Source organism: Tamandua tetradactyla, chromosome 4, assembly GCF_023851605.1.
Source record: "Tamandua tetradactyla isolate mTamTet1 chromosome 4, mTamTet1.pri, whole genome shotgun sequence".
NCBI classification, from domain to species: domain Eukaryota; kingdom Metazoa; phylum Chordata; class Mammalia; order Pilosa; family Myrmecophagidae; genus Tamandua; species Tamandua tetradactyla.
Window position 1 is genome coordinate 182,817,077 of NC_135330.1, and position 22,128 is coordinate 182,839,204.

General features: G+C 37.9%; 1 long non-coding RNA gene across 5 annotated transcripts; it reads left to right on the forward strand.

Moving 5' to 3' along the window:
* Nucleotides 1-1,722: 1,722 nt before the first annotated feature.
* LOC143681577 (uncharacterized) lies at nt 1,723-22,125 on the forward strand. Of its 5 annotated transcripts, none has more exons than XR_013174742.1 (7): nt 1,723-1,968; nt 2,505-2,640; nt 5,836-5,921; nt 6,507-6,549; nt 14,705-14,867; nt 18,645-19,051; nt 21,520-22,125. It is a non-coding gene; the product is annotated as an uncharacterized LOC143681577 (long non-coding RNA). The 5 variants fall into 5 exon arrangements; XR_013174741.1 differs by lacking the exon at nt 14,705-14,867 and having other exon boundaries at nt 18,645-18,887; nt 18,973-19,051; XR_013174738.1 differs by lacking the exon at nt 14,705-14,867.
* Nucleotides 22,126-22,128: the final 3 nt, after the last annotated feature.

Here is a 22,128-nt window from a genome sequence, read left to right on the forward strand (position 1 = left end):
GGAAAGAGTCACCTGCGTCGGTTTTCCCTGAGGGTGAGACCCAGCAGGTTGAAAGACTTTCCTGTGAAGTCTCTGGACTCTGTTTTTCTTATCTTGCCCAGTATGTGGTGCTTGTCTGACTGCAGGTCCCACCAGCATAAGATGATGCGGTACCTTTAACTTTGGCAGACTCTCCCTGCTGGGGGCGTGGTGGAGACAGAGGAGAGGTTGTAGGCTGGTTTTAATGGCTTCAAATTACCAAGCTCTGGTGTCTAAATTCCTTGATGGAGGGATTCCACCTGAGTTGGGCTTCACCCCTCCCCTGGGGAAGGCACAGGCTCCAGACAAGCCCCCCAAAGAGCTCACTTCTGCCTATGCCTGGGGCAGTTGCAGCCTGAAAAGGCCTGCCGCTGTATCCAGAGGCAGTCAAGCTTTTGTAGATACACAGCCACAAAAACCTATTTCCTTCTTTTTTTTTTCCCCCTTTTTCTGTCAGTCCTGCCCCCTTGGCGCCGGGGCAAAAATGAGCAACCTCCGCTTTGATGAGGTTCACCTAAGCTGGGGCCTATTTTTAGTAGTCAGAATTTGTTAATTAGTTCCACAATTGGTGTTTGATTGTGCCCAGTTCCTGCTGCTGGACACACAGCATACCCTGATCCACTTTGATCAGGGGTATGCTGTGTGTCCGGTCACTATCGTGGCTCTGGGAACTGTTCTGTACTGTTTCTAGTTATTTAGTAGTTGTTCTGGAGGACGAACTAAAACGCGCACGTTGTTAAGCTGCCATCTTGACCCGGAATCCCCTGTTTCAGTCTTTAGTTTTTGATGGGTATGTGTGCCTATTCTGGCCTTTATCCTTCCACAAAATTGAAGGTACATCAGCTTACCACAAACTTCTAAGATAAATAAAACTGTTCCCCAAGTGTCTCTAAAATGGATAATGTTTTAGAGAGTATGCATATATCAGTCTGTCAATATTTATGGAGGGCCTAGTGTGCCCCCAAATTTGTTCTTGGCCAGAGTCTAAAAGCAAGACTGGACATTTCCCTGGCCTTCGGAAGCTCATTTTTTAGCTTAATAGTTAAGTGGCAATATTATGTTTATCTTCTACAAGTTGCATCTGACCTCATGCAGTCCTTCCATCATTCATTCCATATGACCCCTCCCCTCACAATAACATGCCAGACTGACTGTCAGAATATACATTAGAATAAAAATATAGGCCAAAATTTGGAAATGTATTGCCATTTTTATTTCCTGAAAATGCATTAAATATATTTTTCTTACATATTCAATAATTGGAAGTATAGTGGACAGTTGTTATGCACACGCCATGGCCCTTTGACCCCTATGTTTCTGGTGCAACTCTGGTGAATTTCCTGGCCTCATGGCCAGTGACCCACATGGCATCTATCTCTCTGCTTTCTCTGAAGCCATGTGCGGTGAAGCCTGGAGCAGTGAGGGGAGTTAATGTCCCCAAGGGCGCCCCCTCACCCCCACCCAACAGGGCATGGAAGTCAGTGGACCCAGGCTCCAACGTCCTGTCTGTCCTAAGGTATGTTCCATATGATTCCTCAGACGCTCCCCTAATGATGAAGACTTTTTATAGTTTTCTCAACTCTAAAAGGAGCTGTAAAATGAGGTAAGATGTGAAAGTGAACGGTGAAGAATGGTGGCTTTCTTCTAGCTGGTATATAACCTCTGGAATGTAGAATTCTGAGGTTGACATGGGTTGCCCAGGAGTCTGATTATGATCTGTTTGGAGGACAAAGGACAAGATAATACCTTCAAAAACAACTTGAAAACGAGTGCGGCTGTGGCTCAGTGGCAGGGTTTTCGCCTGCCGTGCTGGAGACTCCGGGTTCGATTCGATTCCCGGTGCCCGCTCATGCAGGAAGAAAACCAGAAAAACCAACCGAGTTGAAGATGATAGCAGCAGCTGACTTCCTAACTGGTGTATCTCCATACTGTCCACCCCCCTTCATCCAGGTATGTGAGGCTGGTGGAGGTCAGTGTCAAAACCTTTTTCTGGGCCAGGTTAAGCTCTGAACACTGTTTGATTTTTTTTCCCCAGCAGGCAATGGGATATTACTATTCAGCCGATAGTCTGTTGAGCTTCTGAGAATCCCACGATCTCTATTCTAATTTCTGACACTCCAGGCTCCTCAGAGCCAGCACAGGGAATGCTTGCGTCCTCGAAGTTATGGTCCCACGCACTTCTCATTATGTGACTATAATCATCTTATACACAAACACTATTTTTACATAAATTATAGTGGCTGCCATTTACCTCTAATCATCACAACTTAAGATCAGTCTTGTTCTCCCCAATTTAAACATACAGAAACTGCAATTCAGAATCATAGTAATTTGTCCAAGAACACATAGCTAAAGGCAGACCCAGAACTGAAATCCAGATTTTAAGACCCTCACACTATTGCTTCTCGGCTATGCAAAAATGCCTCTCAATTAAAGACATTTTTGATTGCTTAATATATTTTGATTACTTCTCTCAATGTCTTCAGCTCTTTCATCCTAAGGCATTCGAGACAGACTTCAAAGGAGAAATCCAGTAAGATATTTTAAAGAAAGAAAATAATTCGTTTTCTGGATGATTAAAGTGCTTCTTCCTCTTCTGCTTGAACAAGTGCTTCTCACAAGGTAATAATGCCAAGAGAGGGCCTTGTTTGTCTGCAAACCCCACAAACATTTCCATGTTGGTCAAATGACCAATTTGACCAATTGGTCTCAAAAGCCATTTTGAATAGTCCCCTTTTATTCATTGTACTCAGTGATTGATTTGAAGCACATGATGACCAGATGGGCCATTTAGTTCTATAAATATATATTATTAAATTACCTCAGCAGCAGCAGAATTCAGTTAGTCTCTGCATAGGAGAGAATAGCATTTGTTCTTTGTCATGCTTTTATATTTGATGTGCCTCACAGAACAATTGAGTGGGCTGGTGACCTCTCGAGCACAAGCACTAATGTTTTTTTCATCATACATAAAATTAACTTAAAAGTATGTATAAAGATACAGCTGGAATATCCAAGCGGAATGTGTATGATACGTGCCACAGAATCAAACCAAGATAATTCCCTTGGGTTTGACACATTAACTCTTTTACACAAATTATATTTTTACAAGATTCCCAGCTAACATTAACATTCAGTGTATGATATAAATACAAAATTACCCTATAGTTATTCCCAAGACATGATTCTTATCCTAAAGTCTCATTGTGTGCAGACCCAGTTTACAGTTTAAAACCAGTAAAACTAATAAAATACAGAAGGAACACTGAAACCAAGAGACAGGGATTTGAAGGCTGGCTGTGCCGCTTCCAAAGGCAAACCATTTAATGCCTCCTAGTCAGCTTTCTCAGAAGTGAAAACTGCAGTACTTGATTAATTTCAGATTGTTGTTGAAAGAACCAAATGGATCATGTCCCATAAAATTAGACTGAGCCTCACAATTATACTTCATGTTCCTCCATCAGAGATCACAGATTTGAATGATATGAAGGGCTGCTACATTTTATTTGTGGTTTCCAAGGCTGTTTTTGTGTTAAAAGTAGATTGTTTTAGAATTTACTACAGAGAAAACTGGGTAAGACCTTACTCTTTCCCAATATTTTATTTAATTACTAGTTCTCTGTATTTGGTAAATTTTGCTTTGTTTTGCTTTTTTATACCCAGAATATAATAAGATTTAACATAATCCCAAATGTAATAACACCCATGAATGTATCACACAATTTCTAATCTTTGGTTTATAGAATGGGACCAAAGTTAACATATATATACGGAAATAAAGGAAAGCAAAGCAGGTAAGAAGGAAGGAAAGAACACAGGGACGGAGGGAGAAAAAGATAAGAGATTGATTTTGCTCACTTGATATTGGACATTTTGTTTCACTTGTTCGGCTCCAAATTGACTCCGCAATTCTCTTATAGTACTTGCAAAAATGCCCACATTCTCTACTCACATTCATAATTCTCCCTGGGATCCTATATCAGAATCCCAGGCAAAAAGATTAATCTTTATTTGCAGAATTTCAAAAGCGTTCTAGTGATAAATGAATGTATTCACCATTTTCCTATAAGAAAACTATTCAATCAAATTCCAATGCTTAGCTCCAATTTGATCTCCCAGAGTCTTATTAGGTTCTACTCCATTTTCCCTAGTGTATACTCAGGATGGCTTTTTATTTTCAATTCATACCTTCTTTTTGTATTTCCAAAGTCTTCTTTTAGCACTTTTGGTTTGGAAGACACACACACACACTCTCTCTCTGAGATATATATATCTCAATATATATATATATATATATTTTATAGATAGATAGATCTCAAAATTATTTTTATTTTATTGGCAATGTTATATGTATACAGTCTTTCAAAAAAAACAGCTTTTCTGCTTCCAAGATAACAAATGTACTCTGAAAAATTAGGAAACCACAAAAAAAATCACTTAATAGATAAAAATCAAGCATGAATGCAGCTACAGAGATAGCCACTATTAATGTCTTAGGATGTATACACCTGGTCTTTTCCTGTGTGCATGTATATGTGTGTGTGTACATATATATATATGCACATATAATTGTACTATACACACTGTTTTGTAACCTCCTTTTACACTCAATATTGTATCTCATGTTTTTCTATATCATCAAATAAACTAAACCTCGATGATTAATGAGTCCATAATATTGTCTTAATGGATATACCACAATTTACATAATTAATTCCTATTCAAGTTCTTGGACATTCAGTTCGTTTTCAAAATTTTTAATATCATATACAAAATTTTCAATGGCATTAAACTCATTCTAAATACAACTTTGAATCCAAACCATTGGCTTAAGTTCATTTGTAAAGCCATCAATTTGGAGTAGAAAATCATTCTAAGTCTTTATCAAAAAAATACTTGCTTAAAGATGAGGTTCTCTAGCACCAATCTCATTAAAAAGTTAGAACCATTTGGAAACAACTCCACCTCTTCCCCCTTCCTCCACGTGAGATGCATTTTCAGTGTTTATACCTTCACATTTCCCTTCACAAATTTGACCAGGTAGTATGGCGAAGAAGAAAGGAAACAGGATTTGGAGGCGAAGATGAGGGTTTTAAGTTCTGGTTCAGCCATTTGCCATCTGCATGACCATTGTAAAGTCATATCACCTCTCTAAATTGTGGTTTGTTTGTCAATAAAATAGATAACACGGAGTACTGTGAAGATGATTATATTTAATAAACTGCTGTACAAACAAGTTCTTTTTAACAACAATGAGTATCCATTTGGATTATTTTATACCCTGAAAGAAGAGGAAAAGATGAGCCCATTTTCCTTACCAAATACCTGATGCAAGGCTTATGATCTTTTTTAGAATCAAGGAGCCTGAAGCCCAGAGAAGAGGTGTTCTTTGCCTAAGCACATGGAAGTAAATGGCCAGAGACTAGGATCTGTGTCTGTTCCAGGCTCCAGATTATTAGTTCACTAATAATCACTTTCTAATAGAAAGTAAAATTACCAATAAAAATTTAAGAACCTCTATTTCAATAATCATGGATTGTAAAAACTCATTAGTCTTTCTCATTTTAACACTTTATCAGTAAACTAGGAGATTAAAAATTCAATATAAAATTGTATATAAAGAAGTCTTCATTGGTTGATTTCTATTATGTCAAGTGGCTGTTATTTCAGTTTTTTAAGCAGCATTTTTTCTTCACAGTGAGCAGTCTTTCCTTAGAAAAAAGAAAAGAAAAATCCTTGTTATGTTGTATTGAAATTTAAGGTTCTTTATAATTCTTTACGTGGTTTCATGAAAATCATTTGAAATTTGTACCACAGAAAATACAGAAGTATTTTTGAAGATAGCATTTGACGCAGAAAAAACTCATCTTCCAGCTGCTGACAGGATCGCTGTGTGTATTGAGGTATTTGAGAAAATCTGTATTTGAGAACAGAGGAGAAACCAAGAGGGGAGGAAAAGGACCCTCTTTTCTGTCCTCTATCCCTGCCCTGATTCTGAGGTAAGCCCTCATGATTTGAGCTCAAAAGCGCCTCCTGCTTCTCAGGGACCAGAGCTGTACTTACAGCAAGGTAATTATGAGAGCTCAGCAAGGTAATTCTCTTACTCCAGTGATCTGTCCTCCGTGAGCCAGCCTAGTGCTGCCCTCTGCAGGCCACTGGGGCCGAATGGTTTTAGAGAATAGGTTCATGAACAATTCGATTATTAACAGAATTCTAATACTTCTACTGAGCCTCTTCTACTCTGGTCCATAGTCATTGTCTTACTTAGTAAAGCTATTAGAATGTCCTGTCTCATTTTTCAGAATGATGGTAAGACCATTTCACTGTCATCAGTAAGAAAAAGTAGGAGGCAGTAAAGAGTATTCCAAAGTGCTTTAGAAAGACTTGGGTTCAAATCCTACTAGTAGGAATTTGACCTTGGACAAGTTACTGCTTTGAAATTGGGTTTTCTTATCTTTGAAATAGCGATGCGTATATTCATCTTGCAGGATTTTGAGAGGATTCCGTGAGTTGATGTTTGCCAACTATCTGGTAAGTATTTAAAAATGATAGCTGCGGGTGCACGGGTGGTTCAGTGGTAGAATGCTCGCCTTCCATGCGGGAGACCCAGGGCTATTCCCGGGCCACACATCCCTCCCCGCCCCCCTAAAAAATGGTAGCTGCAAAAGAGCTTATGGAATGTCTTTAAGTAGATTTCAATATATAAATTTTAACAAGATTACATTTAAAAGATCAACAGAGATTTATTTAAATCATGGTGTATATTTTTAAATGAGAGTTAATTTAGCATTATATGTAAGTGTATACAGCATTATTTCATGTATTAAAAATTGATCCAAAGTAAAGTGAAAAGTAGCAAAAGCCCTAAACATATAAAATTATTTTAATAGTAGTAGTTGATAAGAAAAGGCAAGATTTGTACACCTTTATTGATTCAGCAAACAGAGCTAGTTTTATAAACATATTATAAACTAATCCAGTCTCCAGAGCACCATTATGAGTAGATATATAATGTATCACAAATGAGACTCATATATGTATAATTAAAATTTTTCTGGCCATATTTAAAAAAATAATTAATTCGTTGATCACGATTGTCTTCTCTTGTGTCTTGCTTTCTCAAAGACAGCCTTCTGGTTTCACAGCCAGAAGTGCTAAATTTGAATCCAAATTGGAGTGCTGGAAAAACACTCTCAGATGCCATGTAGTACCTTTGAAATGACTACATCAGAACCAATTGGGCACAAAGAGGCCACATGCCAGCACACTTTGCCACCTGGAGTTTAAGTTGCATGACCTCATCTCCTTCTCTAAAATGAGGACCACTGTGCTCCTTCTTTTCCTGACTTTAACTGCTTATTATTATTTTTGACTATGGTATTTACTTGGCTTTTGAGCTCTTACGTTCTAAGACATGATATATAAAATATTTGTCTATATCAGGGTCTCATTTCTCTAATTATGAAATGAATACATTCTTATAAAAATGTCCCAAGTTGCCAAAATATGAAGCAGACCAGACTTGCATTGCAAGGGCTCTGGAGATTAAATCTTCATTGGAATTTACAGCTCACAAAAATAGAGAAGAAATAAAACTGTCTTTATTCACAGATGATATAATTATTTATGTAGAAAATGCTAGCTAACCGAGAAAATCTTCAAAAACTAATAAGTGAATTTAGCAAAATGACATATGATCAATATAAAAAATCAAGTGGTAATGTTGACATTTATCTCTATATATTATAAACTTACATAATATTATACACCAAAAAATCTAAGAACTTGTGAAAATTGATGAAATTCAAATTAAGATTATAGTTTATATACTACCATTGCACCAATGTCAATGTCCTGTTTTTGATAATGAAATATGGTTATATAAGATGTTATCATTGGAGAAAGCAGAGTGAAGGATACATAAATCTCCAAACTATTTTTGAAGCATCATGCATCTTAAATTATTTCAAAATAAAAGTTCTTCAAAATTAAAAAAATAATATTTTTATATACTAGCAACAGCAACAGTTGGAAAAGAAATGTATTTCCCATTATAATACTAAAAATAAATAAAATACTTAGGTATATATATAACAAAAGAGGTTTAATATCTCCACATTGAAGGTTATGAAATGGTGCTGAAAGAAATGATAAAATACCCAAATGAACAGAGAGCTATATTATGCATATGGATTGGAAGACTCAATATTGTTAAGATGTCAGTTCTCCCTTATATATTCAACATAATCACAATCAAAATCCCAATAGGAAATTTTTATAGAAATTGACAAGTTGATTTGTAAGATTCGTATGGAAATGAAAAACTTAGAACAGCAAATTAATCTTGTAAAAGTCGAATAGCCACACTAACAAATTTCAAGACTTAGTCTAAAGCTAGAGTAATCACTACAGTGTGGTATTTGGTGTAAAGGTAGATATCCAGATAAATGGAACACAATAGAAGGTACAGAAGTAGACTACACATCTATGGTCAATTGATTTTTGGGAAAGATAGCCAAGCAATTAAAGAGGATAAGCAAAGTCTTTTCAATGAATAGGTGTGGAATGCCTGGATAAATACATGGCAAAAAAAAAAAAAAAAAAACACCTCTATCTTGATCCCTAATTCAAAGAAGTTACTTTAAGGAAAATTAATTTAAGTTGAATTATATTTCTAAGTAAACTATAAAGCTTTCTAGAATAAAACATGAAAACATATTTGTGACCTGGGGGTACATAAAGATTTCTTAGAGAAGACACATCAAAACATTCCCTTAAGAAAATCTAAAGGTAAGTGATAAGCAAGGAGAAAATGCCCATAATACACATATCTGACAAAGAAGTTGTTTTCAAAATATGTAATGCTCCTCTTCAAATCAACAATAGAAGACAACCCAATTAAAAAAAATGGATGAAAGATTTGAAGAGATGCTTCACAAAGAAAGATATACGAATATGAAAAAAGGCATGTAAATGTGCTCAACATCATTCAGCATCAGGAAAATGCAAATTAAAATCAAAATGTGGTGCCACTTTACACCCACCAGAACAACTAAAGTTTAAAAGACTAACACAAATGTTAGCGAAGGATGTGGATCAGCTAGAACTCTTGTAAATAGTGTAATTGCCTGGAAAACTGAGTGACAGTTTCTTATAAAGCAAAACATCTACCTTCCCTATGGCTTAACGACTCTCCTCCCAGAGAAATGAAAATGCATGCCCACAAAAGAACTTGTACACTAATATTTAGAGCAGTTTTACTTACAGCAGCCCCAAACTGAAAACAACTCAAATATCCATCAACCAGAGACACAAGTAAAAAAAAAAAAAAAATTGTGGTATAATCATACAATGGACTTCTACTCAGAACTAAAAAAAAAAAAGAAGAGAAGAAGAACTACTGGAACATAAAAAACATAGATGAATCTTAAAACATTATGTTGACTAAAAGAAACGAACATAGTATTGTGATTCATTTCATTTGAGTTTGAAAAGGAAACAATTTTAATCAACAGTGATCAAAATCATAGCTGTTGATGACGATGGGGGATTGGACTTCAAACCCAGGTCTCCGGCACAGCAGGCGAGAATTCTGCCACTGAGCCACCATTGCATGGCCCGAATTATACTATTTCTTTTTTGGGGGGTGGTGGTGGTGTTGCATGATCTGGGAATCGAACCCAGGTCTCCCACATGGAAGGTGAGCATTCTACCACTGAATCACCTGGGCGCCCAGAAATGTGCTGTATCTTGATTGGAGTGTCAGTGACTGTTCTAATTTGCTAGCTGCCAAAATGTAAAGTAGCAGACGTGAAATGGCTTTTATAAACAGGAATTTAATAAGTTACTAGTTTACAGTTCAAAGACTGTGAAAATGTCCAAACTAAAGCAAGTCTATATAAATGTCCAGTTTAACGCACCAACAAGAGTTGAGTTACCTTCACTCAAGAAAGGCCAATGACGTTCAGGGTTTCTCTCTCAACTGAAAAGGCACATGGTGACTTCTGCTAGCTTTCTCTCCAGGCTTCTGGTTTCATGAAGCTCCCCCAGGGGCGTTTTCCTTCTTCATCTCCAAAGGTTTCTGGCTGTGTGGGCTCTCTCATCTCTCAAGGATCTCTTGCAATCCTGTGGCTCTTTCGTCTCTCTCTCTCCAAAATGCTTCCTCTTTAAAAGGATTCCAGCAAACTAATCAAGATCCACCTGGGCTGGGTGGAGTTACATCCCCCTCTAATTAATACCCACAATCAGGTGAGTCACATCTTCATGGAGATAATCTAATCAAGTCTCCAACCTAAAGTGCTGCATAGGGATTAAAAGAAAACCTGTCTCCATATGATGGGATTAGGATTAAGACATGGCTTTTCTAGGGCATATAATCCTTTCAAGTCAACACAGTGGTATAGGCATACACATGTGTCACAATACATTAAATAATAAACTATATGTAGATCATTTTACCTCAATAAAAAAGAGAATATATGCACCAAAACCCTAAACCAAACATTTGAATATACTATTAAATTTATTCTGAAAGGAAATATTTCTATAGAATATTTAGCTAAATACTTTCTTTAAGATTGGGAATAAAATGAAGATGCTCACAATCATTGCTTCTGTTTAACTTGGCACTGGAAGCCTGACCAATTCTAAAAGCAGGAAAGAGATGAGAGGTGAAGTATTGAAGGGAAAGAAATAATAGTGCTAACATATTTATAGCTTTTAATACTTTTACAGAGAGATCCTGTTTTAATCAATGTGAACTAGGTTCTCCCTACTGAGGATAATTATAAGTGAAGAATTAAGCATAGATTAAATAAGCAAAAAGTGCCTTTCAGATTTATCTGTTTTCATTTAGAATCCTTAACATATAGTTCCATAAGCAGCAGAAAATTTCAGATGAAAGGGAAAACTTGTCTTTTATTTTAGGTTAGGTGAGCAATACCTTGCTCAGGAAATGTCCTTCCTCAAGTTCCTTTTAGCTTCTGGTTGAGATGAGGAGAAATGGTCTTCTGATATTAAATCAATATCAAAGCAGGATAGAAAGAAAGTTTTATATCAGGTTTCCGTAATGACAGTGTCGAGTATGCCATAATGCTTTAAAAAGATGCTACCGCCCCTGCCAACAACAGACTCAAAAGTGCAATTTTGGCAAAATAAATAAAATGATGGCTAAAAAATGATTTCTTTTGCAGTGATCTCATAGGTCACAATTTTGAAAAATAAGGACAAATTTTTTTTGCAAGGCTTGTAGAACATATGGTGTGTGGTTGAAAAGGAAATCCATTTCCATTATATTTAAATAATGTAGAAGGGAAAAAAAGGATGAAGAAGAAACGGAAATTTGTTGTGTACCTACTATGAGCATGGCACATTACATAAATCATCTTCACAGCAATTTGGGAATGTGCCAGCGAACATTTTAATTCAGGGGCTCTCAATCCTGAAGAATGTTTTTTTTTTTTTTAATACCATCATAATCTCTGGGGGTTAGGTGCAGGATGGATGTATTTTTAAACTCCCTAAGGGATTTTAATGTGCAGCCAGGGTTAACCACTGCTTTCATCTCTTGGGATGGCATAAAGATCCATTCCCATTTCTTCAGCCTTCCATTCCCCACCACTATTTTAGAATTTCTGACTCCTGCTCCATTACTTCTTAACTGGATGTGCTCTTAACAACTGTCTCTGTGTTTTGATTCTTCACTCTGATCTTTGACCCATGTTTACCAACCAGTCCTAAATGATACTTCTCTAGATGTACCTACCATGCAATGTCTCTAGACTTCAGCCCTGGGGCCCTAAGCCCTGATTTGTCCCTTAACCCCTGGAGCCCCATAATTCGCCAAGCCCTGGACTCACCCCTCATTTGAAGCCCATTGCCCTTTACTCAAATGATTTGGAAGCAATCTCAAATATCATATCATTTCATTCTTAAGTATTTTAGCAGATTATTGACATTAAACAGTATCCTAATTACTAGGAAAAAAACAAATGCACAATGTGATTAAAATAATAGCCAGCAATATATATATATATATATTTAACTCAACACTATCTGTTTTCTATGGTCAACCCCTCCATAGAAATTGGGAACGGATAGCAACCACCCCATCTACTTCATAGGTTGTGATGATTATATGGTACAATAAATGCAAAACATTTTTGTGAGTACCAAGATGCTGAATAATCAAGTTGTACCACTGATTTAAATGCACAAATTTCATTGAGGATTTTCATAACAGTTTACTCTCCCAACTCTCATTCTTTACTCAACCTTTCAAACAGCCATTCTACTAGTATTGTCCAAGGAAACCAAGGACCTCTTAACTAACTGTTCAAATTAAAGCCTGTTCTTAATTCTCATTCAGTCTGACCTCTCTCCAGACCTGGGCTTTGCCTACTTTCAAAACTCTTTTTTATTAGTATCCAAAACCAGTTGATGATTCTTTTTTGTCTCCTTTAATAGTTCCTTCTTCCACCAACCCCCCCTTAAATATGAGACTCACCAGGTTTTCATCCTTGGTCATTTTTTAGCATGTATTTTAGTTCCCCCTGATCTGCTGGAGTGAGGAAGAAGCTGAAATAATAATCTACCAACCCTGTGGGCTCCCAGGGCCATTAACTCCCCCAGACTTGGGGCTGCCAGGCCACTGAGTTGAGCATGCTTTGGCCACCTGGAAAGCCATTAGGCAAGGAATCTCAGGTGTCTGCAGTGGTGACTTTCCAGTGTGTGTGCCCAGAAACTGTCACTGCTCAGGGAATGAGAACAGAGCATCTTTTTGTACATAGCCCTCACTACTCTTTACAGTAATTTATCCATTTGATGGTGAGCTCCTTGAGGGCAGGAATTGTTTTATTAATGCTTATAACCCAAGATAGATATATCGGCATTCAATAAATGTTTGCTATGAATCAATGAAGGCTTATTAAATGTAATTCAAGAGGCATTTAGGGGAATGATCTTTAGTGAATTATAAATACTTAGAGGAAGGACAAAATAGGAAGCATTCTTAAGCACTTAAGGCCTACTTTTGGCCTTGTGAAATACCATGCAATATGCGACCTTCATTTGTTTGGCATAAAACCAGTAACTTGCAAATAGCTATTTCTTTAGATTGAAAAAGACTTCAGTCTGCTTTAAATCCATGCAACTTCCCTGGAGATGGAGGTCAGCCTCTTTGTTTGTGGTCTCTTAGGTCACTGCAGTAACCAAAGGTCCACCCAGCCCAGGGCTCTGTTTTCTTATGATGGTGCAAGGAGTATATGGTGAGATGGTGCGATTGTTCTCACTGCTGACATCAGATGCTTTAAAATCCCAACATTCCTTAATGACAATTTGTGTTTCTACCACCAATTAATTTATTTAAGCTTTTAAAAATCTTCGTATTACTAATTATAGGAAAAGGAGTTCCAGGGATTTATTTCTTGTAAGAAATGCATGCCTTCTGTGAATAGTAGCAAATTTGTCTCTTCCAAATTAAGGGAAGGTCCCCCAAATACTTGTGTGCTAGGTTTAGTCATAAATCTGTGTTCACTCTACCTCTGTTCTTCGTGAATTTACAGAATTCAATCTTGTCCTTGAAGGCTTCTTATTTCTGGACTGATAATCTGGTCTTTCTACTTCACTCTCTTTCAGCAAGTTTCCCTCTGGCCTGGAGGTATAGTAACCGGAACTATTCTAGTAATTCTGAAGTGCTCTTAGCATGGCTTTTCCTATAGTATGCTGAAGGTTTCCATTCTATCCTTAATACCTTTTTATTTGACCACAAGCATTTTGTTGTACTCATTGGCTACAGAAAAGTTCTAAACTGGTGTTTATAAGAGACCAAATACAAAGGCTTTTCTATAATTTGAGGGACTTCCCACCACATAGGAAAATACATCACATATAAGAACGGGCAGAGCCCCTCAGGACCTTCCAGTTTCCCAAAGTGCATTCAGAGTCTCACCTTTTTTATTTCAAGTGGTAGAGGAATTACAGAATAATGGAACTAGAAAAGACCTTGAAGGGAGCTCTGATCCCTTTTCTTCCCCCTTGCACAGGCTCTACATCACCCACCCCAGACAGGTGGAAATTCATCCTACCTTTAAAGACCTTCAGGAAAGGTGATTCTAAACCCTTCCCCAGCATTCATTCCGTACTGGAAAGTCTCCTTTGTACAACCTGAGCACATCAAGCCTATCTTGATAATTGTTTCTGCCAGAAACTTTGTCAGCTATAACCTAAACTCTCTGTTTTATTTCCACTAATTCTTCCCTAAGTTAAGAAGGAGAGCCACTTTCTCTTACCTTCTGTGTAAGGTGATTTATAAAGTTCACAGGCTGGGAAGTTCACATCTATGTTGGATTTCGACCATCCGTATACATCGGAAGGTGCCTGTCTGTCTGCTGATAGGGCTGAATGTATTTATGTCAGTACTGCTCCAAGCATGTGCCATCATCCATGGCTTTTGACCCCTCTATTGGAGAAATTTCCCAGTGTGTTGTCCTCTTGGAAAAGAAGTACAAAAGGACAATTTCAAGGCAGGACAATACTAGTAAGTAGAACCATGGGGTGAACATGACTGAACTAGCTTATGTCTAACTATACATATATACACAGAGAGAGAGAATTATATCCTCCAGCGTCCAAGAGTTCTGTTAGGCAATGTTGTGCTTCTTTTATTTGAAAATCTGAAAAATTTCAGCATACTGTGGATCATCTGAATGCCAGTCTTAGAAATGAGAGTTGTCATAGCATTGCCACATCTGCACTCAGAACGGTGTTCATGATCATGGACTCACCAGGCAAGACCCTAAAGAAACGATGTTAACTGCTTATATGGAATAAGCATGTCTTTCAACCTTAAGGTGAGCTTGTCTTAAATTCAAAATTATGATTATGTCATGCCTATTGTATTCATGTTAAAATCTTTGACAAGTCACAAAGTCAAAAGTTTTTCTCACTATTAAAATACATTTTCCTAAAGCAAGACATTGTCTTACTCTTAACAACTTAAGATTTTGGTTTGACATGATGAAGACAATATAGCATGATGAAAATAATGTACCTGTTTAAGTGTTGAGGGATAATATAAAAAGAATAGAAATAAAACGTACCATATAAATGACATAAACTCCAGTGAAAGCCTAAAGACTTTAAGGTATAGTATATGAAAGATAATTTCACAGCAATTTGAGTACATAACTGAATCACTTTATGTCACAAATTGTTATACATGAATAGTGAAATTAAAAGAACCTGTATCTTAGTTTTTACAGCATATTCTTACGAGTAGGTATCTTATATGGATTTTGTTTTTGCTTGTACTAACATTCATAAAAGCAGCTATTTTTATTTTTCAGCACTGTGTTTTGATGGTACATTTTAAAATTGATTAGCTAATCTAAATAATGAATCACTGTTTAAAATAAATATAATCATGATGTCTCAAATGATGGTATATTATGCTACCAATCCAAAGAAACACGAAATATTCAACTTTATTAGCATTTTAGATATACCAAAACAACTCATCTATTATGATGAAGAAATGTTGCTAATTAGAAGTTTATTGATTCTATAGTTTTGTTTGTATTTAATCTGAAAATACACAATTTTAGACCTGTACATACTTGAGTCATGGTATAATGGTCAAAACTGTGGAACCCCAGTACTTTTTGGATTCAAGTGGGGTCCATCTATTTCTCAAGTTCAAAAAAATCAACATAAAATAGTTGAAGCTTATATTATATTATATGTTTTTCACATGTGAAGTATAGGTTCCAATCTACCCTTTTGGGTTACTGAATTTCAAAATTTTATTGATGAATGTATTAAGTAATACTTCATTTGTGTCAAAAGTCTTGCCTGCCACTAATTAGATGACTGAGTAATTAACTTAGTATATCCAGGGTTTACTTTCCTCATGTGTGATATTGAGATGATCATACCAATCTCTCAGGGAGGTTGTGAGCATTCTATTTTATAATGTATGTGAAAGTGCTCAGTGATGTTGGCTTAATATGAAACATCTATGTTCATAAATGTATGTACTGTGTTACTGAACTCATTTGTGTTGAATTTAATTGTTTACAGCCTTCAGGCATGTTTCCCATGAAATCAGAGAAACAAGAATATGCTTAATCTATAAATCATTACATTTTCCTGAAATATATTTTCCTTTTTTTATTTTCAAGCTGAAAGTAAGACTTTTTCCCCCATTAGTCCTTTCATGAAAATCTCTCTGTATGCTTGAGAATATTGCCTCCTGGACTTTTCCTAGCTTTATTGTTTATTTCTCAAATTTGGCAATCAAAAGCATATATAGTTTTCCAGGTGCAGAAATTGGTAGGATGATGTTTCTATTCTGTTTCCAACATCTTTCCTCATGATGCTCAGCAATATTTTGTAGATGTATTTGTTGACCACAGCAGTACATTGGATTGGATTTCATCTGCCTGAAGTGGAACACTTCGCTTAAATGCTTTTCTTAACCTCAAATTCAAACCTGCCTGAAAATAAGCCTCATCATCTCTCCTACCTGCCATCCAGTATCCATTCCTTGCTACACCCCAGATTATTTGTGTATTCATTCAAAAAAGTTTATTTAGTACCTATGATATGCCAGGCACTGTGCTAGTGCTAAAATACAGTCTCTTTCCTCTAGAAGCTCATGAGATAGGCAACACAATATACAGTTAGTTGCTGAATAACAGGATAACTGGTATACCATATGTTCATAGGTGCCACTAGCTGTACTAAGAAGTAGGTATTACAGCTTGGCCTGTTCAAAGAAGGCTTCCAGAAAAGTTGGTGCCTATCTGATAATTTAATGATGAGTAGTAGGAATCTTCAAAGAAGAGATAGTAAAGAGGACAAAATATGCACAAACAAAGGAGGTGTTCCAGTTACCTCATCAGCAAATTGGAATATTAGCTGTTACCTGATAGATATTGTGGAAATTAAATCCAATGAAATGGGGCGGCGCAATGGTGATTCAGTGGCAGAATTCTTGCCTGCCATGCTGGAGATGCAGATTTGATTCCTGGTGCCTGCCCATGCAAAAAAAAAAAGGTACTAAATCCAGTGATACATGTGGCAAAGCATGTGATACATGTGATGTGTTTAACATCTGACACAGGATAGGCACTCCATATCTGTTAGCTGTGCTATAATTCAAAGAGAATATGATCTTATTTGGAAAATAGGACATAAAAATATGAAAAGTTTCACAGAGGTAAAAATTTAGGTAATATTCAATAAGCAGAAGGTTAAAGTGAACAAACTCCCTATAATGTATATCATGTTCTTCTCTCCATTTATTTTTATTAATAACCACCTCAGCAACTCTACCATTTATTGCATAGTTACTGTGCTTTATAGACTTTGCTGGATGCTTTACATGTATTGCTTCTAATCCTCATATAACGTATAAGGTGGATACTACATTCCCCATTTATGGGTGAAGAAATTAAAGCTTGGGTAAGGGACCTGCCAAGCTGGTACATCTCGTAAGTGGCAGAGCTGATATTTGTGCTGAGGCCTGTGTGACTCCAGAGCACACACTCACTCTATTCCACCAGCATGGTGAGGGAAAATTTTGGAAAAAGTCTTATTTCATCATCCTGCCTCCCCCTGGAGTAGTTTAGGATAACTACAGATATGAAGATGTCATTACAGGATCCTTTATCCAGACAATTTATAAAACTTCAATGAAATTAGTTATAAAAATGCTTTGTCAGTGACCTGTTTGGAATGACAGAACCATAACTCAGTCAAAATGGATCAGGCCGTTCAGAGGGCAGTCAGGACCCAGCAACTCAACTGACCTCCAAAAAGTAGAAGAGGCAACTGGGGAAGAGTTTAGCAAAAAGGACAGTAGAAATTATGGACAGATATTAGGACAGCCAGGCAACAGGAGTGTGCCCTGGCATTGGGGCAGTCTGGAAGCAGCTGACAAAAGGATGCCAGGTGGGCAGACAGCACTAGTCAGGATTCCAGTCTCTGGGAGATGTGGGAGGAGGTCAGGGGCAGTGACCACAGGTTTGCAAAGAAAATCAACTGCATGCATAAGAAAGGCTTCCTAAGTGGCACAGGTTTTGAAATCCCTGGTACTACCCAAATCCTCTCTTGGATTTTCTTATTATCTCTCTAACCTGACTCATTAATGTTTCCCACTTACCAGCTATGTCTACAGAGGTTAACATCCCGACTCTCCCCCAAGGACAGCTGCTCTTTCTTTTTTGGGTGTTATGTGGAAGTTCTTCAGGTGATGAGGCACAAATACACCAACACACTCTTCCTCCTACTTCAAAGGTCTAGGGATGGACAACTTTCCCTTCCTCTTTAGTGTAAAGAGAAACTATGATATTTTCAGGAGAAATACCAATTATTTTGGTGTTTTATGAAAGAAACGCAAGGAATCCAAAACACAAAACCAAGAAAATAGGAATAACTGAACATTCAGAATATAAATTCCTTATATTTTGGAAACTAAAGTCAATCACAAATTACGATTTTCGAAGCCTACATTTTTTTCCCTCATAGACTACAAAGAACCCATTTGATGTGAATATTTATTTTAGTTCTTGGTCAAGTGATGCCTTGTCCCTCACCCACATTTCTTTTACTTTCTTCATATTCAGGAGAAGGGCTGCAAAGAAATCACAACCCAGATGGGCTGGTGGAATCGACACGTGTCCATCATCATGGAAAAGAGGAATGGGCTCTTGCTCATTCTGCCTGTTGAAGATTAAAGGCAATTTTCTTCTAGGAGGACTTCTAGGATCAATGACATATTGAGAAAGTACGGGGAGTCAAAGACAGTGGCCCGGTTACAAAAAGGAGACTTCAAAAGAGCTTTTGGTCATGAGGATTCTGAAAATGAGGCCAGAGGAGAGCTAGGAGCCAGGCTGGGTTGGTGCCAAATCATGGAAGAACAGCTTTATGATGAAACTTCAATCTTTTCCTAAGCTGTTTTCAGGGGTATCGTTGCCTGTAAAGATTCAGGGACCTGCTATCAGGATTGGAGGAAGGCAGGGTCAGGGGTCAGGTGAGTTATCTAAAGGCAAACCCTCAGTTATGCCAACAACATCAAATACCAGAAATAAAATAATCACTGTTAGGCAGCCAGAGTCCAGAAGATGGAGATAAATAGTTCTTTACTTTTCTTAGCTAAGTTAACTTTTGCTTTGGTTTCCTAGCAGCTAAAATTCTATGTAATGGGTTGGCTTAAACACTGGGAATTTTCTGGCTAATGGTTTTAAGGCTAGGAGAAATCCAAAATCAAGGCACCAATCATCAAAGCAAGGAAGCTTTCTGCCAGGACACTGTGGTGGTCTGGGCTGGCTGCTGGTGATTCTTGGTCCTTGACTATTCTGTCACATGGCAGCCTCTCCTGGCATCTCTTTTTCTTCCAGGTTCCATTGGCTTTCAACTTTTGAATGCTCCCTCTGGCTTTCTTACTCTGTGACCTTCCTTATATGGCCTTCAAGAATAAACTTCAGATTCATCCTGATACAACTAGGCTACACCTGAATTGAAGCGACCTTATCAAAAAGCCCTTTTCACAAGGGTTCACACCCACAGCAATGGATTAGGTTTAAAAACATGTTTTCCTGGAGTACACAGCCCCAAGCCACCACACATTCCAATACACACAGGGTTTGTCTCAGGTGGTATGTCTGTGTGTATAGATGTGTTGGTGTGTTGGGGATTAAGGGAGGTACTCTTCTCTTTCAAATCTTCCTTTGTCATTTCTCCTTGTTGCTGTCCCCCTGTAGTAGTTAGGTTCAGATGTCAACTTGGCCAGGTGATGGTACCCAGTTGTTCTGTTGGTATAGATCTTAAATCATCAGCATGTGAATTTCATCTATGACTGATTACATCTGTGATCGATTAAGGGGAGTGCCTTCCGCAATGAGTGACATTTAATTTAATTAGCTGGAGCTTAAAAGGAGAAGTCAGAAGTGAAAGAAACAGCTCAGTGTAGCTCAGCACGCCTCAGCTCAGATCCAGATGTTTGGAGATGCAGAGAGGAATCACCCTGGGGAAAGTCGTTTGAACCCAGAAGCCAGGAGAAAGGGCCAGCAGACCATCACTATGTGCCTTCCCGTGTGGCAGACACAGCCAGTTGAAAGCCAGCTGCCCTTCCTCCAAAGAGCTGTAGATTTGTAACTAAATAAATCCCCTTTATAAAAGCCAGCCCATTTCTAGTGTATTGCATTCTGGCAGCGTTAGCAAACTAAAACCCCTGAGCCTTCCCTTCAGGATCTTGGAGGAGCTGCATGGTCCCATGGTTCTGGATACCACTCCTCTCTTAGTCCTTGGATTGTTGGAATAGGTCTTTGGGCACAGAAGAACCTTTAATTCAGAGGTGGAAAACTAGTTGCTGTAGGCCAGTTTTAGGTTTTTTGGGACCTGTATCATTTTTATAAAATGAGCCATCAGTTAAAAAATCAGGAGACTTCACATAAAAAATTGGAGTTACTGGTTTCTCTAAAAATATCAGACAATCAACACTGGACCTCATTCAAGCAAACGAAAGCAGGCAATCTCTTTAGATGGGCCCTGTGGCCCAGGCAGCCTCTGGCTAGGCACCATGGCCATCACTCACACGGAGTCTGCACTGGGTACCTGCTCACAGCATACACCACACAACTTATTACTTGTTCAGGGCCTTTAGGTGTCTGAGTTTGAAACCTAAGCTTTAAGTCTTTGAGATCCCTCAGAGTGACCCTTTATAAATTACGTAAATCTTTTTCTTACTAATATCTCCCATTTTCCCTTCAGAGGTGAGGGGGTAGGAAAGGAAAAAAAAGATTTGGGGTAAAGAAAATTGTGTTCTGATGTGTGAGGAACCCCATAGTTTTATTTCTTCACCCAGGGCGTATGCTTTTACCTCCACATTCCGTCTTCAGTTTTTTAGTATATTCCCAATCTTGGCTTAAAGGCTTCTCACACTCTCACGGTATTTTTTAACATATATACATTTATGTATACACTCACTGAGTATTCCCACTAATCCTCTCTCCAGTCACTCAGCTCCTTCCCAACTACCACCAAGTGAACGTTACTGAAATGGAGCCTGAGTTCTGAGTTTTCCTTGCCATTATGTACACTGCAAATGTCTGAGTTGGGTGAGACTGGGGCACTGAGAGCCATGTGGGGTGCAGTGACTCAGGAACTTTCTCCAGCATTGTGCCTATTTGTCATTCAGAACCTTCTTCCCTCTGGGGCTGTCCTGTTGCCTTACACTTTGTGTTAGCATCTCTCCTTTTCTCCTCTGAAAGGACACTTGATGCCCTTTGATTCTCACCTCTTCCTTCACTTGAGGATGCTTCTTCCCATATGGGTCCTCCCTGCAAACCACGGGTTAGGTCTAGCTCACTCCCAAGCTCAACCCTAATTCCTACAAACTTAAATTAAGCTTGGAGGTAAATTGGCCTCTAGGGCCAGTTCCGAAACCAAATCTGTTTTTCCTGGACATAATCTTATTCTCTCTTTCTCTCATTTCTCTAGGGCCTGATCCCTGAGGTCCATCTAGATTCATCCCTGGATCAGGACAAGTCAGAGCAGATGAAGGATGAATCCATAAGAGACACCTTGTTTGAGTTTAATTATCTTGTCCATTATCATGGATTCTAGTAGCTTAGGAGGAATGGAAGTGATACCCTTAAGGTTTTATCTGGAATATGAAATGTTAGAAAATTTATCCATGGATATGTAGCACTGTCAAAGTTAGGTCTTTTATTTTAGGTGACCAATACTGGCTCTTTAGACAAATAAAAATGTACCTATGTAGGTAAAAGATAATCCACTGGACTAACCAGGACATCTTTGAAATATCCAGTGAAAGTCTCTACCCCCACCTGCCCACCTGTGCTCCAGGCATGTCCTACACAGGCACAACCTATAACTTTAGTACAATAGATTCTGGTCTACAAATCAGCCCGCATTATAGGTTAGAGTAATAGGTTATTCACTTGGCATAAACTAATAGTGTTATATGTCTGAATATGAAAAGTAGAGGACTATATAAAAAGGCTGGTGACCCACCCAGCACCAATATCTCCTGAGACCGACAGGAATCAACCTAGCGGCTTATGTCCGCCGATCCCTACCCCATCC